The sequence below is a fragment of the Protopterus annectens genome, chromosome 1.part2 (assembly GCF_019279795.1).
Source record: "Protopterus annectens isolate FY-2018-M chromosome 1.part2, PAN1.0, whole genome shotgun sequence".
Classification (NCBI taxonomy): Eukaryota; Metazoa; Chordata; order Ceratodontiformes; family Protopteridae; genus Protopterus; species Protopterus annectens.
In genome coordinates, this window is record NC_056727.1 from 153,595,508 (window position 1) to 153,615,687 (window position 20,180).

Sequence of the window (20,180 nt, forward strand, 5' to 3'; positions counted from 1 at the left end):
AATATGAAATTCGACATACACATATCACAAGCAATAAAAAAGTTCACAAAGCATTAGGAACCTTGGACAGAAATCGGCAATTTCTAAACAAATCTTTAAAGGACACTAGAGCAAGAGCCCATCTTATCTGTACGCTAATATATATCTCACAAATTTTCATAAATATTAAGAAGTCTGACCTAGCAAACTCAAAACTTGCTATAATAAAATCACAAAGTTTGCTACAGAATGAAATTTCAGATCCCATCGATGTTTGGCTTTAAAACAACTATCTTGACTGGAACTACCAAATTGTCTTGCTTATAATCAACTTACCTTCACAGACTGAATAGTAAGTCAGCCAGAAAATAAACACCAGTACTTTAAAATCTAATAATACACTACTCCAGTAACAGGGTATTGCATTCCACTAAAAAAAATCCTTCTTAAATGTATCCAAACAAAACAATGCAGCTGGAGTTTCACATTACTCAAACGACATAGCCAAAACGTGCAAGTTTCTGCCATTACACTTCCAACTTAAAAAAAAAACTTCTCAAATCACACCTGTTTGAATCCTGGAACTGCTCTTGCACAAACTCTTGTGAATATTTTTTATTGTTTATCAGAAAAATAGCTACCACCAAATGCAAGTCTCCAGGCCCAAAAAACAAATATTGTCCAAATTTAAACAAACCATTCCAGAACAGACGACTGGAATCTGCAGCCTGCTCCTGGTAACTACTTTGAAACTGTAATCTGAAGCCTGCTCCTGGTGTGTTGTTTTGTGTTTGGATGTCATCCGTTCTGGAATAAACTACTTTGAAACTGGAATCTGCAGACTGGTCATGGTCCTTCTTTGGTTTGTTTACATTTTTTATTGTTTGTGGTATGTGTATGTAGAATTTCATATTATAGTCAAAGACCACTCCAAGTAATTTTGTTTGGGAAACTGGGGAAATAATTGTATGGTTTGATGATGATATACTGAATGGTGGTTGGAGGTCTGCAGCTGTAGTTGGATAGAAGATAGCTAAAAGAAGACAACCAGTTATTTTTTCTTAATCTGAACAGCATACCCTACTAAGCATATGTATACTTAACTTGCTTGTTTTTTTTTTACCTTCAATCATAGTACTTCCATTACAAACTGGATACTTAATTCAGATCTAATGCCTCCTTTGATTCATTCATGCTCTGGACTATTCTTTCATGAGATATCCTAGGTATAAATGTAACTGTGGACTCTGTCTCATCCATTGAGGAATGGATGGAAAAATCAGCATCAGATACAAAAGATATGCACTCATGTAATGACAGATTTGCAGTGCCTGTTTCCATCCTTTCCTCATCTACCCTCTCCCCACCCCCTTCTTATTTTTGGTAGTATAGTTTGTTTTCAGTATACTCTTTCTGAGATGGATCTATCTGATCTTGTTCTGGTTCCTGAAGATTTTGTCTTTATCTGCTGCTCTCTTTCTCCTTAGGCAGGCTATCAGTATTTAAGTAAACTACACTCCTAGATTGCCCACACACATATTTCATAGAAAAATGTTCCAATACCTTTTTTTTTTTAGCTGGGAAAACCTGATCTGAGGCTGCTGGCCGTTATCAGGATTTTGGGTAGAGGGAGGAGCCTAGGCACCAGATCCAAAGTTTGGAAGTGGCTATAGCTGGATCTGACTCATCCATTGAGGAAAGGACAGAAACACACAACATAGAACTGCCATTATAATGAGTAGTAGTTTACTAGCAATTGCTGCTTGACTTCTGTGGGAAGGAGGCATCATTTTCACTTTGACCATGTCCCGTACTTGGTCTTTCTGCCAGACACAAAAAGAAAAAAATTTAAGCAAACAGCTTTGCCACCACAGCAGACTACTAATATGTCTCAGCAGCAGATCAGTGATTCTGCTGTGACTGTCTGTTGTACCTGAGACCACTCATATTTTACCTTGGAGTAGGGGTTAACCATGTTCTCTGCAGCTGTTGAGGTCCCCTCAGTGGACATGGGAGAGCCACATTTATTGGTCCTGGGAGAGGGAACAGGAAAGGTTTCTTATTGTGTTAGAATGCTGTGCTCATTGCTGAGAAAGCAGCAGCTGCCATTAGTAACACAACTGGACCCATTTCTATTGTCAAAAAGAGATGGAAAACCAAGCAAGTATCTACTCCTCCTCAAATTCCTTTGGATAGGAGTAGTTTACTGGATCTTGCTCAGGCTTCAATTGCATGCAATTGATACTTGTAAAGTAGTTTCTGATAAACAGGGGGGACACCTCTTTTGCTGAAGAGATTCAAGATTCTGAGTCTGAGCAGGAAGATGCAGGCATGGATACAATTCAGATTTTTGATTCAGACTCAAAAGGAGAGCTGAGTTTCTGATTCTCCCTGTTGGGGGTTCTTTTTCTCTGAGGCTACTGCTAGAATGTGCCAGTGTTTTCAATGGGAGAACACTGAGGTTTCTTAGGCCCACAGAAAATACTATCACTTGTTACAGAAGTATTTTCTGGAACCTACACCCATTCTTCCTATTCTGTCTGCTTTAGAGGATGTGTGTGTTATTGCCTACAGTTTTCTTAATAGTCAGCTAGCTGCCCCTAAAAAGGCAAATATGATGTATAAAGTATCTCAGTCTTTTACATTTTTATACACTATTCCCAAATCTGACCCAGCAGCTATAGCTTTAGTTGATCTCACTGATGCTAAGCACTTAGTTAAGTCTAATCCTATTATTTCTGATAAGGATGGGAAAATTATTGATAGATATGGGAAAAAGTGTATACTTCTGCAACTTTAATTTTCAGAATTTTGATTTGTCAGGCTCATATTATAAAGTTTGTTCTGACAAATTGTGAAAGTATCAGGAATCTTTTTTCTGCAGTGTCTTCTTGTGAGGAAAAATCTGCTTTAAATAACTTAATTTCTTCTGTTGTACAGGTCACTACTCATTGTTTGCAGCATGTGTATGACTCTGCTGATACTTCTTCCAAAGCTATGGCCACTGGTAGTGTTTTAAGGAGGATGGAATGGCTGCATTCTCAGAACCTCCCAGAATATTTTAGAAATGAGATTTTAAATCTCCCTTTGGATAGAGATTTAGTGTTTGGCCCCTCTGCTGCAGAGGTGATCAAAAAGTGAGTTGAAAGGGGCAAGATGAATCAGGAAATCTCTAGATTTTTTTCAGCCCTCCTTTCCCAAATTATCCATTGATTTTTTTATCTCCTCATTCAGTTTTGTCAAAAACAGAATAAACGGTCTCAACAAAATTAATATAAACAGACATTTAAGAAGAAATGGCAAGGGGTTTATAAACTGAACTCACCAAAACCAAGGAAAATCCAACAAGTCTGAATAACTATTCAGTAGAACTCATGACCCCCTCCCACATGCAGACTGACTGATTAAGAGATATTTGAGTCAAGACTTTATTTGTATAATTATCACACCTAGAGGCTTACATCAGCACAATAGGAGTTTGAGCAGCTGCACAGAGCCCCATCATGGTACTGAAGAAATCACAGACCTCCAATACAAAGACAAACCAGATGATTTAAGGGAAGAAGGCTGTGAAACACTGAATTCCACCTTGCCGAAGGTACATGCACTTTCTTTCACTCTACTCCTTGTAAATACAGGTATATGAATGTTCATGATTGCAAATACATGCTGGCGGAAATTATGACAGTGCCTGTGAGACCTTTGCTTAGCGGAAAAAGTAGCAATATGGCCAAAAAAACTGTTATGCATAAGGGATATCAAAGTTAATGGAAGACACAGCCAACATCAGTTGTGCAGTGCCAGCCTTAGAGAAAGCAGGCCATCCTTGAGATGAGACAGTGTGGCACACATCCTGACAGGTGCATTGGATATGTGTGCATTACATATGGGTGGATTTAACAGAGTGGTGAAACACTTTTTTCAGTATGGACACATGCAAGTTTAAAGCCTGTATACACTGTGGGTTTTAATTTTGCAAGGGGGATGTTTTCAATGGTGCTTGCAGGCCTGACAGTGTTGTAAGGATATGCGTGGACTCCCATATGTTGGATTAATATTTTCAGTGTGGTATACAGACAAGGAGATATACAATGAGGGAGTGATTGATCAGGCTCAGTCAACACTGCCATGCTGACACTATGTCTTTTATACCCACAGCAATTTGCCTAGCAAGGGAAAAAGCAGGGTCTCCCACAGAGAGGAACAGGAGAAAAAGCAAGTTGCCTGATGAGAAGAATGAAATGCTAGTGCAGAGGTTCATAGGTCTTTACTAGGCTAATGACCACAATGGCCTTTTTAAGCCTAGCCATGCATCCCAAATCTCTGACAATTTCTGATACCCTTGATAAGTGTAAGTATGGGCCTGGGAGATGAACCATTTACAGGTTACCTGTGTCCATTAGAGACATAGGTGTCAAACTGGGGATACATTTCTGGTTTTCCATTCAGTTGTCGAAGTTGCACTTGAAATGGGTTAGGGAGGAACTCTGCTTCACATGGATTGAGAGACTGTTCCATGGATGGGCTAGTCTCTGGGATACATACCTATCTCGCTAACCGGTCCTATTTATATCACAGGCAAGGTTTAAGCCTTTAGAATGGGTAATTCTGATGCTGTTTGTTTTGTGGATATGCAGGAGGTCCATCAGAGTGGGGTCTGACAATACCCTGTATACCAAGCATAGATCTCCCTCAAAAGCCTGTAGGAGACAGAATACAGGATATGGCCTTGAGGCGGTCTACATAGGACATTTTACTTATGCCTGTATTCTTTTAGTAAGGAACCTCTGTGGATGCTCCAATTGTTTGATATGCCTGGTTAGGTACATACCAAAGGGGGCATTGTGCTCAATGATAAGTCTGATGAATGCCGAATAAAGTGGAACAGTGACTTCTTTGGGCTTAGATGCCATACCTTTGTTTATAGGTTGTGCAACATAGAATGGTTTCCTCACCACTGTAGACACGTGATGGTCAAAGGCTAGATTACTATCTCTGTGTGTCCCTAACTCCCTGACTACTGGGTCAAATGTAAGGGGTAAGTTATCAATATAATAGTTACCAGGGATGGATGACTTCCCAAAGGATACTATTACACATTTCTAGGCATTTAGTTTTAGTCCATGGCTCTGACACCAGTTTGCATATCCTCTCACTGTGGGGTTGGCTGCTCTTCAGGCAAAATATTGCCAACCAGCCCTACTGAGACTGTGTATGGCAGGGCTGTGTGGCTGACATCAATGCTGTCAATGGTCAGTATACCAGTTATGAGCAAGTCTGGCACAGTGCCATCAACATTACCTGTGATTCAGAAAAATTGTTTCTCTACCTTGAAAAGGAAGGGAGAGCAATGGAAAAGGATTATCATTTCAACCACCTCTAATGGAGGTGAAACTTCTAGTCTCTGTCAGAGGTACAACAGTCTTGTCACAGTCCCACAGTCTGTAGTTGGACATTGGAACCAAGGTGCAATGTACCCCTTAAATAGCATTGGTAGCTGACTCAGGAAGGTATTGCCATTTCTGTTTTCAAGCATGATTACTTTCCATTGCCCCTCTACTCCCTGCACATTATAGTAATGGTCCATCTTTTGGCTAATATATGAACATCTAAGGTACAACCATCAAGGGCACAAGCACAGTGTAACGTATTTTCCAGTACTGGTAGTTAGCATTACATCTGTACTGGAAGTATGATAGAGGCTGTGAGTTATACTTACACTAGGCTGTGTTCACAGGTAAATCTCTGTCTGGCACCCCAACTATGGAACTTCAGCGTACAATGTCAAAAGATCATCTGACGACAATGATAATGGTGATGATTAGTTGAAACAGTCAGGGAGAACAGTGTGTTTGTTGGATGCAGAGTGTGTCAACTGGGTTCCCTACACAGGCCATGGATAAAGCATCTGTGCCTCCTGACACCCAAGAAACACACACAGGAAGGGCTGGTTACTGCAGACCCACATGATCATCCCCCCTATGGGCTACTCATCAATGACTACCACCAGCCCAGTTTTTTTTTTAAGTGTAATTAATTTTGAGGAAACTTGCATCATATATGTATGTGTGTGTATATATATATATATATATATATATATATATATATATATATATATAGAGAGAGAGAGAGAGAGAGGGAGGTGGGGAGAGGAAGAGAGGGAGAGAGAGAGATATTGTGTTAAAAATAACAAACTACAACTTAATCAGGGAAAATTTCAGTACAGTTACACTGTTTTGTATTATGATATTTACCTTTACATCCAGCTAACCCACTCTCCACTATGAATTTTGTTTTTTATGCTTCTCATCATTTGTTATTCATTGATATTTAAATTTCTTTTGCAGTGATATTTCACAGAATGATGCTTTAAAGAGAATTGAAGCAAATGTATTCTCAAACTTGCCGCAGCTCACTGAAATGTAAGTAGCCATCAACACTGTCTTACAGTTATGTTAAATGTATGTTTTCTTTTGTATGTTAGCCCTAAGACACTGACTAGTAGCTCATTTTGTTTTTGTTGTCCAAAGTACAACATCATGTGTTCAGGATATGGTTGTTATATTATAGTTAGTACTGAATAAACCTGTACATTTAACAAAACTAGTGAATAATGTTACTAGGCCAGTTGCTTAACAGTTGGGACTAAAACTGTCAGGGTTTTGAATTCTTCCTTACTATGACTGAATGTGTCCAAATCAACCCTTGAATCCTGGGTTTGCATGGAAACCAAAGCATTTTCCATGCTATGGCCTATAATTCATTCATCCCTTACTTAATAAAATCAGGTCCAAGATCACTGCACCTTGGTGAAAGGAGAATTTCCAAAACAGTGGCTTCATATGAGGGTGATAAGTGATGGTTGCAAAAGCACCTGTACCATTCAGTCAGTGTGTACTATTGCTTAATGAAATCTGTTTTGAAAAGAATGCTGAATTAAGATAAGTTAGCACTGTGATTATTAGTATCTGCATGCATAACTACTAATAGATGACATGCTATTGCTATGATGGCCTAAGAAATCAGCAGATAGGATAGTAAAAAAAAGCTGTATTTTCTTTGTCAGAAGGTTATGTAATTTTAAAACAAGGGCATCTTGTCAAACATGTTTCTTCTGCACTGTGTGAAAATCCATAGCATAGTAAAGTAGAAGGATTGATGAAGTGGCTGATGGTAGCTGTAATGGTGCATACAGCACTCTCACATTAGTTAATTCCACATTCACAGTAACACAAGTTATCCTGGAAATGGCTTTCCTCTCCATTCATGTTACAGTGCAGACATATCTCCTGCCATACAAAATATGGAGATGATGAGTCCAACACAATACTTTATAGGTTTGAAGGTTTATACTAGGCTAACAACCACCAGAGTCTTTACAAGCCTAGCCTTGCAATCCAACCTAGTTTTGTCCCTGAGTTCCTTGGACACCTATATGGCGGGGTATGTTAGTGAAGAGGTAGCTAAAGATTATGTGAGGAAGTATGTCATTTGAGAATTAATTTACTTAATGTTGTCCTCTGTCCATCAGAAACATGGAGCCAGACCAGGAGTGAATTTGCAATTTACCATCCAATGGTCTTGGTCAGACCATTATTTAAGAAAAGTGTGTAGTTCTGTAGGCTATTTAAGGATTCTGGCATCAGGTTATTAGTATGAATTAAGAGGAAAGTTACTAGAAAAAAATCCAAGAGATAGAAAGGAAGAAATATGACCAGTAGATAGAACAGCCAGACCTCTTTTCTCTCTTGAAACAAGAAGGAGATTTGATATTAATGCATAACAGCATGTGAGAGAAATGAAAAGGGATCATTCTGAATAGGAATGACATGTGGGGGGGTGGCTCAGACAGTAAATTCTTGGAATTAACTAATTCCTAGATCTCCAAAATTATTTTTTCAGAGAGAGGGCTTTGGACCCATGGAATCGGCTTACAGAATGGGTAGTGGAGGGGGAATTCACAGAAACATTCAAGAGGTCATGAGAAAGGTGGAAAAAGGGTAAGGGGGAAAGTTGGGATGGAGGGGGAAGTAGAATGTTAAGGCACTGAAAATGTCAGTACTTTACACTGTATATTTACACTGACTGTGGTTTAAAAAACAGCTTACACCCTATACATCATATGTCTTGTCGCTCTCGCTAAGAACTTTGCATTTCTTGGACCCATTTAGTAACACAACGATTGCTAAAAAATAAAACTTTTCTTCAGTTGCACATACCAAATGCCCTTTATGCATCCAGAAGACAGCCTTCCTTGCATTTCTGTAGCAGCATTAGAGAGCCCAATGACTGTGATGAATACAGAAATGAAATACAGAGCAAATCGTGTTTTTCCCAGAAGTACATACGAATTGTGATCTATGCTGATGTCATGGTCATGTACAGAACAGGAATATCTCCAGCAAACATAAAAAGACCTACTACAGGAGCACAAGATATCAGTTGCAAACTGACTTAACAACAGGATGTCCATTCTTATTCCAACAAAAACCAAAACAATGATTTTTGGCACAAACCAAGAAGTAATTCTTTTTACTGTCTAACCATAATAAACATCCTCAAGGGACTACTCAAATATTCAGATGTCTCAGCCTCTGGCTAGGCCAAAAACATAAAAATTATACATGCTAAATATACAAGATCAAAAATCCCAAATTGTATTTTTGGCATGGAAATATTTCAGTTTCACTCACTAGTAGCCACAGGAGCAGTAGGTAAAGGAATCCCAGTGGTTTGATTAGAATATGGATTGACAATTTCTACTGCTGCCTTTAAAAAAAAAATAACAAGTTAAGGCCACCACAAACCCGATCCACTTTTGCATTACCCAAGCCTCCAGAACACTACTGAAAACAGATGAAATGACCCCCAGTTCAAGAGGAATCCTCACTGCTACTAGATTCCCTAACATCCAGGCTATTTAAGCAACAGCCATTCTCATACTTTGTAGGTAGACTAACATCAGAAGAAAAGACATATAATTTGCATTCACAGCTCAATAATACATCACTCCAGGTCCCTCACACAAAAGGACACATCACTGACCACTCCTTATCAGTACTGTGGTTATAAACTTGGAAATGCATACCCCACAAAATAAGAATCCTGAATAAATGCTATAAAATCAAATCATGTTGTAAAATTTCCTTAAAGGAAACATCCAAAATCTGCAGTCTCAAACCAAAAGACCCAGTTAGCTACCCTGATTCTTCAGACTGCAAGAAATAACTACTCCACCCATTACACCGACATCTAGTATGCTACATACTAAAGGCCAGCCCTCTGTGGGTGGAGCAGTGGTACAGTGGTGCAGCAGTTAATGTTGTCACCTCACAAGAGGTTGTCTGGTTCAATTCTGGGCTGGGGTGCCTTCTGTGTAGAGTCTGCATGTCCTCCCTGCATTCACATGGGTTTCCTCAGGGAGGTTCCTGTTTCCTCCCACATTCTAAACACATGCGTTTCTACCTGGATTTCCACTGAAAATGGCCTCTGTCCCAGTCAGACTTTCCTGGTAAACAAATGTTAAATAAATAAACAAATATACATTCCTTTCCCTCAAATCATTTATTTTTCTGCAAAAAAAAAAAAAATCATTCTGGTTTAGGTTTATAAACTTGTTCTCTCTCATCAGTTTCCCGCTCCTTCAGCCTAACCTACCTTCTGTAAAGAGGATGTTTTTTAACATGGAGCTCTATACCTAATTAAACTGATTCCACTATCTGGAAATGTATGTTTATAACAGCATTAGTTGATTATTATAAATATTTTATTGCCTAAATTTGTTTCCATGCATTTAAATTGTATTGTTTCTTTTTTTAACATTTTATTCTTCCTTTATATATTTGTATCAAAAAGTACTGTTTTGTTCATTTTCCTGGAATGAACCTGAAATTGTTCCTTTTGGATCAGTGTTCTACTCTAATTAACAAACACATGCACACACACAAACACACATGTGCATATATATATATATATATATATATATATATATATATATATATATATGTATATATATATATATATATATATATATATGTGTGTGTGTGTGTGTGTCTGTGTGCGTGTATGTGTGTATGGTTTGTTGGTATTATGTGATTTGGATGGTGTATGGATGGTGCAGTGGTGCAGCAGTAGCATTATCACGTCATAGCAAAAGGTTCTCTGGTTTGATTCTTGGCTGAGGTGCCTGTTGTGCAAAGTCTGCATGTCCTCCCTCCGTTCGTGTGGGTTTACTCCGGGTACTCCTGTTTCCTCCCACATTACAAAGACATGTGTCTGGAGTGTTTCTCCCTGGGCATCTGCTGAAAATTGGCTTTGTTCTAAGTCAGACTTTCCCAGTAAACAAATGTTAAATAAATAAAATTTATCACCGCATGTATTTCATTATTGAGTCTGCCTCCCACTAATCCAATGGCCTAGGTTCCAAATCAGTTACCACAGAGGAATACAGATATGCGCTGTTTATAAGCTGCTTCCACCTTCATTTGTGACCATGAACAAGTCATTTAACCAGATAGTGCTCCTGGGTCACCCCTGAAAAGGGAAAATTGTGTCCAGTGGGCTTACTTGCTCAGCAAATAAGTAAAAATAAAAATAAAACTCTTCTCTTTCCTCACGTTTACACAGCAGTGTCAAACTCACATGATCTGAAGTATGCCTATCTGTAATCTACTCCCCCTCTTCCTTTCTCAGTATCTCCTTATCCTGTAATTTTCTGTCCACCATGATAACCTGCTTCATCTCATTCCTCAAAAATGAAAACCCCTCTCCCCTGTCTTTTTGTCAAATGACATAGCTGTCAACTGCAACCGTATCAGTCCATCTTGTAATGCACTCTGAATGCTCCTACAATGCTCCATATCCCCAGATAATCTAACATTCTCAGGATTTAACACTACATTAAAATCATCCCACTACTATTCTGACCTCTGTCTTAATCTCTACCTAATGTAACCAATCCTTGAAAACCTATGGCTTATCTTCATCATGTTTATAAACAATTCCAGAATAACTCCTGTTCCCTCTATATTGTAGCTGCTGATATCCCACATACCATTAACATCCCCCAATAATACAACCTCTTGCCTATTTCCCAGCACTCTCAAAATAATCCTTACCCTTCTCTTTGCCCTGCTTTTGCTCAACAACAATTCCCTTCTGATTTAAAGCTCTTCCACACAAATTTCACTGCCTCCCTCCTCATCACCTTTAGCTCTTGCAGTAATATTACCTCTGCCCCTTTCATTAGCTCAGTCTGCTCTCCCACCTTCATGCACACCTCTTGATCCACCACTATTGCTAGATTGCCCCAGCCTTGGGGATGTGTCCACACTCTCACTAACACTCTGCCCTAACAGAGACAATTACCTACCACTACAAGCTGCCCCCTTTTGAAAGCTGTCAACAGAGTTGCTCCCCCAGCTATTGACTTCATCCTATCATCTGTCATGTCACCTCTATGTCTTCTGTTCTCCCCTTCTTATGACCCTCTTTTCCATACCCTCTTACTTTTTGAACTCAAAATCCTTCCCAACCTTTACCACAGACTACAAAACATCAGTTCCACATCTTTTCCCTTACCCTAATCATAGCATAACTACATGATGCCAACTGTTTTTGACCCTAACCATACTTTTCACCCACTTTTCCAATCATTAAATGTTCTTTGTCAGAGCTGGACATCAGACTTGTTTATATGTGTCAAATCTACAACTAGTAGGGTCAGACTTTATTAGCCTGAATGCATTATTAAAAACTACAAAAAAGTGAAAGAAAAAGTCATGGGCATTCAGAAGCCATGTAACTGAAACACTGATATGTCCTTAAGGAGTAATTTGCAGATATATCTTATGGGTTTCTACTACAGCAGGCTTAAGGTCTTATGGAATGGATTCTTTAGATTTGTTTTTTTTTTTCTTGAAGTCTGTGTGTGTGTAAGTGTGTGTGTATGTGTGTGTGTGTGTGTGTGTGTGTGTGTGTGTGTGTGTGTGTGTGTGTGTGTGTGTGTGTGCGTGTGTGCGTGTGTGTGTGTGTGTGTGTGTGTGTGTGTGTGTGTGTGTGTGTGTGTGTGTGTGTGTGTGTTTATGTCCCTCTCTCTCTATTTATATATATATATATATATATATATATATATATATATATATATATATATATAGATTGAGGGATAGATAGTTCCGTCTCTCTACATATACATATATACATATAGGTTCATAGGTTCATAGGTTGATACTAGGCTATCTGCCCTAGGGCATTTATAAGCCTAGCCAGAGTGTGTTTGGCTTTCACCACCCTTTTAGATTAGTTGACTGTGCCTCTGTATAGTAGGTCACAGAAGATAGCCCTTTGAAGGTTAGTTTACTGTGCCTCTGTCTAGTAGGGACACAGAAGAGATCCCAAGGATAAACCTATGATCTCCCATCCACTCGTCAAGATTTCTCTTGAAGAGGGTCATTGAGGGGCTCTGCCTAACATGGATTGGGATTTTGTTCCAGATTGAGGGGAGCCTCTGGGATATGAATCTGTCCCTCCAGCATGTCCTATTTATTTCTGTGCTGTGGTTTAAGTCCCTGGAGCGTGTAGCTCTAAGGGATTTTGATTTCCTGAGGTGGAGCATGTCCATTAATTCTAGTGTTCTCCGTTATATATATGGAGATAGCTTATGTGGTGATGTGAGGTATTGCCAGCTATTCCAGGAGAATTAGGGCAGTGGATGTATAACATATGCCAGCACAGCCATCTGGAATTTTATAAAGAATTATATGTCATTTGAATATCAAACTAATTTGTACAGATGCTTTTGTTGAAAAATGTAGTTGTAAAGCTGTTTGTGTTAAAAATATACCAACAGTGTGCCCTGCTGGACAGAAAAAGTAATATACATGCATTATTGTAACTGTTTAACTGTATATATTTTAACAGAGGATACTGGAAGAAAAGAGGTTAATATGAATCCACCTAACTTTGAAAACAGTTTGAAATTTAATTACCTGTTTTAGGCCACAAAGATAGCATCTTACAATTCTCAATGCAGCCAGAGACAAAATGTTTGCACTAGGAAGCTTTCTGCATTGTCTTTGGGGAAAAACGAATTGCTACTACTAATTGAAGGTTTGAAATTGTTCTATGACTTCCAGGAGTTGCTGCAGATCTTAGCAAGGCTGTGTGTTTATGTGTGTGTGTGTGTGTGTGTGTGTGTGTGTGTGTGTGTGTGTGTGTGTGTGTGTGTGTGTGTGTGTGTATTATTGACACTTATGTGCTAAATACTGACAGCTTCTAGTCAAGGGAGGTAGGATGGGAACCAGAAGTCAGATGATCAGACATATGCAATGTCATTCTGTAATCCATCACTAAAAATTGTGTTTTAATACTAGGTGAGAATGAAGGCTCATGGCACTCTGTTTTTGGAACCTGACAATGAAGGATCCCTCATTCATCTTGCCTTGCTCTAGTATATGACCAGGGAATAGTCACTCTTTAGATCAGTCAGGAAAATATAGTGAGATTAGATAGATACTGTTTTTCTGTAGCTGTGTGAATCTATTTGCTTTTGTTATTTTAATATTTCCTGTGATTAAAACTGGTGTTTATTGTAAATATATATTTAGTATTTTCATTGTCTTTTATTATTTGTTATTAAATATATTTAAGCTTTTCATTGCGGCTGATCTTTTAGAGAATATTTTAACCTTTGAGAGTACTCATATCTATTTGGTAACACTGTGGCCACTTCTGAAAGCCTTACTGTTTAGTCAACATTAGATTTGTATTAATATTAATTTCACTCAGTATAATTGGGTATCCTTGTAAAAGCCTCGGTGTAGCTGGCTTTGGAGTGTCCTGGTAGCAGTAGCTACCTTACAGTCTGGGCAGAGGGGCATAGCTAGTAACTCTGTGCCAGCCTTTCCCGTGTGTTTGTGTGTGTGTGTGTGTGTGTGTGTGTGTGTGTGTGTGTGTGTGTGTGTGTGTGTGTGTGTGTGTGTGTGTGTGTGTGTGTGTGTGTGTGTGTGTGTGTGTGTGTGTGTGTGTGTGTGTGTGTGTGTGTGTGTGTGTGTGTGTGTATATGCGTGTCTGTGCGTGCGTGCGTGCATATGTGTGCGTGTGTGTGTATGTGTGTGTGTGTGTGTGTGTGTGTGTGTGTGTGTGTGTGTGTGTGTGTGTATGTGTGTGTGTGTGTGTGTGCGTGTGTGTGCGTGTGTGTGTGTGTGTGTGTGTGTGTGTGTGTGTGTGTGTGTGTGTGTGTGTGTGTGTGAAAATCAGCTCTCAAAATGTGTGTGTCAGCTACTTGGAACAGGGACACAGAGCAGTGGTGGAGGACTTAGCCTGGGACACATAGCTGGGGAATCAACGCTATAGCTCTGCCAGTGGGGAGTCTTATTGGGCATCTGGAGAAAGAAAAAGGGAAAACCAGCCCCTGGACTGAGTGTGTTCCCTGTGTGCTCTTGACAGAAATTGTGCTTGATGCAGAGAGCTACATCTGGAAATACTGGATGTATTCATTTTTGTTTCAAATGAATGTCCCTCTCCAGTGCCAGTGGTAAGGATTCAGCCTCCTTGATTACTGGCCCAATGTGGGGACGTTACAGCTTGAAATATTGTTTATGTTTACAAAAGTGGAAAAAAAATGTACATTCTTCATCCTGTACAACTTGTACTTGAGAATCAGGCAAATGCTTTTTCAAGTTTTTCTCACTTTCAGTATAAGAAGTGGGTAAATCCATTTCCTTGCAAATGCTTTCTTTAGAACATTCCATTGGGACCAAAAGGTGTTGTCTTTTATCATTAAAGATTTTTAGTGTGATAAGATCTTTGAAAAATTAAGTTAACCCAGCTAAGAAACCAAACAGTTGTAAACACCATATGGACTAGAGTAGAGAGTGTGAATAGCATATCTATCATTCATTTTGGAGAGCTTGTATAGTGCAAGCAGTGTAATGCAAGTGCAACATCCAGCCAATAATTACGGATTATAAGGTTCTAGCATAGGCAAGGGCCTTATACAGACCACTTACCTGAGCAATAAACATAAACATAACTAATTGTGAAGTGAAACCATATTTTTGCAAGGGAGATTATGGGCATACTGAATAGCATGAGCAAGAAAAGTCACACTGAGAGTGGGATTCTTTTTTAAATTAATAAAAACACAATGGAATGTGTAAGTGCACGGAAACAAAGGGTACAGAAAAAGCAAAAGTCATGAGGTATATCACAAAAAGCTGACATCTCCCTTAAAAGTCATACGTGCATGTGAAAATCAAAGAACAATTGTGTGCATGCTTTAAAAGATATCAAAGAATATAATTTCACTTTTAGATTATTTCTCTTCACTGACTGAGCTAATGTCATATAGTTACAATTTTATTAATAAATAATTAAATAACACATATATAATGACATAAATGCCACTGCACAAAATACAAAATTCAAATAAAATATGCTATTCAAGTCCCAAGCATAATAACACCCATACATAATAAATATATCATCATTCTCTTTCGGCTTTTCCCCTTAGGGGTCGCCACAGTGGATCATTTCTTTCCATTTCTTCCTATCCTCTGCATCTTGCTCTGTCACACCAACTGCCTACATGCCCTCTCTCACCATGTCCATAAACCTTATATTAGGCCTTCCTCTATTCCTCTTACCTGGCAGCTCCATCCTTAGCATCTTTTTCCCAATATACCCATCATCCCTCCTCAGCACATGTCCAAACCAAAGCAATCTCGTCTCTCTTGCTTTGTCTCCAAACTGTCCAACATGAGCTGACCCTCTAATATACTGATTCCTAATCCTATCCATCCTAGTCTCACCGAGTGCAAATCTTAACATCTTTAACTCTGCCACATCCAGCTCTGACTCCTGCCTTTTTGTCACTGCCACTGTCTCCAACCCATATAACATAGCTGGTCTCACTACCCTCTTGTAGACCTTCCCTTTCACTCTTACTGGTACCCGTCTGTCACAAATCACTCCTGACACTCTTCTCCACCCATTCCACCCTGCCTGTACTCTCTTCTTCACCTCTCTTCCACATTCACCATTACTCTGAACTGTTGATCCCAAGTACTTAAACTCATCCACCTTTACCAACTCTACTCCCTGCATCCTCACCATTCCTCTACCCTCCCTCTCATTTACACACATATATTCTGTCTTAGCCCTGCTGACCTTCATTCCTCTGCTCTCTAGAGCATATCTCCACCTCTCCAGAGTCTCCTCAACCTGATTCCTACTCTCACTACAGATCACAATGTCATCTGCAAACATCATAGTCCACAGGGCCTCCTGTCTGATCTCATCTGTCAACCTGTCCATCACCACTGCAAATAAGAAAGGACTCAGAGCTGATCCTTGATGTAATCCCACCTCCACCTTAAACGGATCTGTCACTCCCACTGCAGTCCTCACCACTGTCACACTACCCTCATACATATCATGTACCACTCTTACATACTTCTCTGCCACTCCCGACTTCCTCATACAATACCACAACTCTTCTCTAGGCACCCTGTCATATGCTTTCTCCAAGTCTACAAAGACACAATGCAACTCCTTCTGACCTTCTCTGTATTTCTCCAACAACACTCTCAGAGCAAACATTGCATCTGTAGTGCTCTTTCCTGGCATGAAACCATACTGCTGATCACTAATCATCACCTCCCTTCTTAACCTTGCTTCCACTACTCTTTCCCATAACTTCAAGCTGTGACTAATCAGTTTTATCCCTCTGTAGTTACTGCAGCTCTGCACATCACCCTTATTCCTAAAGATAGGTACCAAAACACTTTTTCTCCACTCCTCAGGCATCCTCTGACTTTCCAAAATTTCATTAAACAATCTAGTTAGAAATTCCACTGCCATTTCTCCTAAGCACCTCCATGCTTCCATTGATATGTCTTATTCACTTTCTGTATATATTTTAAAGTGACAGCAGTTCTGTTCTTGGACTGCAAAACTATAATCGAAAAAAAAAATAACGCAGCAATTTCTTCCCTACTGAATGATAACAAAGCATGATAATTAAAATAAAACAGGTCTAGAAAAAATCTATACCTCAGCTTCTCTTTATAATGCCATTCCAGGAAAACATGATGGACATATTCAACTTTCTTTTTATAACATACATGTTGTGCATGGATCGATGTGATTATGTTCCACTGTCAGTTAAATGACACCCTGGTTCTACTGGAGCATTAAAAGACATTTAGAAAGGAACTTAATTGTTAAGCACCTCCTACGTGCTGTTAAGATCATGTCAGGAGCTAGGCACTAAAAGCTGACAGTACTGGCCAGTAAACAACAGTAACAGAACATGAAGTGGCTTTGTTTCAGTTTTGTTTCTGCCTGGTGTCTACAACAATAAAGCTACTAAAAATGCATTGGAAACTAACTGCTTTCCTTCAGCAAGGAATATGTAAGGAAGTAAAGTGCTTCCCAACTGCTTTACTTGCTTTCAAAACCAATACAACACTTTGCATTTTTTTTCTTTTGTGTTATTTTGCTTTTCTGTAATTAGTAGTACATGGAGCAGATAAATTTCCTTGCACTACAAAAATGAATGACCGGTTCTCTGATCATTATGTGTTCTCAACTTGGATGACAAGATTCACCTCTCAACCTTCATCTCTATGTGAATTTCTTGGCTTCTGTGTCTTGAATACATAATAAGCAGGTTATGCTCTGAGACATGATCATAATCTGCTATATTAATAGGTTCATAGGTTCATACTAGGCTATCTGCCCTAGGGCATTTATAAGCCTAGCCAGAGTGTGTTTGGCTTTTGCCACCCATTTTAAATTAATTTTGCTATGCCCTTTTTCGAGGTTAGTATACTGTGCCTCTGTCTAACAGTGACACAGAAGTGATACCCGGGGTAAACCTATGATCTCCCATCCACTCATCAAGATTCCTCTTGAAGAGAGTCAATGAGGGACTCTGCCTAACCTGGAATGGGATTTTATTCCAGAGTGAAGGGAGCCTCTGGGTTATGAATCTGTCACTCCAGCATGTCCTATTTATTTCAGTGCTGAGGTTCAAGTCTCTCGGCGTGGCTCGATGGGATTTGGATTTTCTGAGGTGCAGCATGTCCATTAATTCCGGGTTGGACATGGCTTTATACGTCAGGCACAGATCGCCTCTGAGCAGGCGGTATGCCACTGAGTAGAGCTGGAGTTTCTTTAACCGGGCAGCATACGGCATCTGTTTGAGCCCTTTGATCCTCTTGGTGAGGTACTTTTGGGGTCTTTCCAGTTGCTGCAGGTGTCTGGTAAGGTACATCCCAAAAAGGGCATTGTACTCAATTATGGGCCTGATGAGGGATGAGTAAAGAGGCACGATGACCTCCCCTGATCTAGATGTGAATCCCTTCATGATTAGGTGGGCTACATAAAATGTTTTTCTAACCACTTTGGCCACGTGGTTGTCAAATGAGAGATTGCTATCAACTTGGGTCCCTAATTACTTCTTCTGCACTTAATGGATTACCACCTATGTGGTAATTTGTGGCACTTTGTTTTTTTCCAAAGGGGATGACTATACACTTTTTGGCGTTTAGCTTGAGTCCATGGCTCTGGCACCAGTTGTCTGTTTCTATGAGGCCCTTTTGGAGGATGCTTGTGTCGGCTGGAGAGTCGATTATGGTGCCCAGTTTGCAGTCATCTGCGAACTTGGTCAGTACAGTCCTTCCGTGTTGGCCTGTACCTCCGAGAAATGTATAGCGAACAAGAGAGGTCCCAGGACTGAGCCTTGTGGGATGCCACTTAGAACTGGTTTGGAGTCTGACATGGCTCCAGCAATTCTAACCATGAGGGTTCTGTCCTTGAGCCAGTTTGCAACCCATCTAGTGACATATGGGTTTATATTTAAGCTGGTGAGCTTATCTATAATGCCCGAGTGGGGTATTGTATCAAAGGCTTTTGTGAGGTCCAGGTAGGCTGTGTGGACCACCTTCCCCTCGTCAATGGCCTTGGTGACTGTTTCAAAGAAATCGACCAGGTTTAAGAGGCAGGATCTGCCCTTAACAAAGCCGAACTGGGTAGGATCCAGTGTCTATAGGTCCCCAATATCTTTATTTATGAGGTCCATGATGATCCTTTCCACAGCTTTGCAGACCAAGCTAGTCAGGCTTATGAGGCGATAGTTTCCAGGATCCGTTGAGGCAGCAACTTTGCGGAGAGGGACAAATGTTGCTGTACGCCACTCTTTGGGTACATATCCTGTAGTAAGGCTGAGATTCAACGGTAGTGTTATGTTTGGGTTTAGCTCTTCTTGAAGTTCATGTAGGACATAGCCTGGGACACGTCTGGTCCCATTGATGCTGTGTTTTTTGCTTTGGAGAGGGCAGCTCTTACCTGAGCATCTGAGATGTCAGGGAGGCAGCACTCTGCTGGGATAGATATTTGCCCTTTTGGTGGGATGGGTGGGGAGAAGTTTGCGCTGAACCTGTCAGCTAGGATGTTGGCAATGTCTGTGGGTTCGGTGTATTTTTTGTCATTTTGGACTCATTCTGAGCATATCTGGGAATTCCCACCCAGGTTCCTAACATAACTAAAGAAAGCCTTGTGATTATCCTTAGTGTCCTGTGCAATTTTTCTCTCAAAGCTGGCCTTAGACGATTTTATGAGTGCCCGTAGTTTTTTGCTAATACTGATCAGAGATGCCTTCCCTTTTTGGGATTGTGCTCTATCATGTAGTAGCTTCCTCCTTCTATTGTATAGTTTGTTTATGGCTGGGGTCCACCAGACAGGACATCTGCCTTTGGAGGATTGGGTCTTGGTTTTATTTGGGATTGCATGATCCATGCATTCCTGAAGGTGTTCACAGAATGCGTTTATAAAGGATTCTGCGGTCTGGGCCGTATTTTTCACAGGCCCGGGGGCTTTGAAGGATTCCACCTCGGTTTTGAGGAGTGTGAAATTTGCTTTAGAAGTTTTTCACTGTGGTTTTCTGGGCAGGCGGTGGGGTTGGGATGTGAATATCCAGTGAGATTAGTTTATGGTCTGATCTTACCAGTGAGGGATACACTTCTGGTCTGGAGCATAGAGTCCCCATGTTGGTGATGATCAGGTCCAGTATGTTTTCCCCTCTTGTGGGAGTGGTAACAAGTTGTTCCATAGCATTTGAGTTTATAAATTCTAGGAACCTTTGGGCTAGGGTGTTGGAGCTAGAGTAATGCTCCCAGTCTATGTTTGGGTAGTTGAAG

At 40.1% G+C, this 20,180-nt stretch overlaps 1 long non-coding RNA gene across 1 annotated transcript in view; it reads left to right on the top strand.

Annotated features, from left to right (window-relative positions):
• The window catches only part of LOC122792456, a 74,600-nt gene that overhangs the window by 29,621 nt on the left and 24,799 nt on the right, over window positions 1–20,180 (top strand). The window contains exon 2 of the long non-coding RNA XR_006363308.1: window positions 6,327–6,401. This is a non-coding gene — a long non-coding RNA (uncharacterized LOC122792456). The remainder of the gene's footprint in view (window positions 1–6,326; window positions 6,402–20,180) is intronic.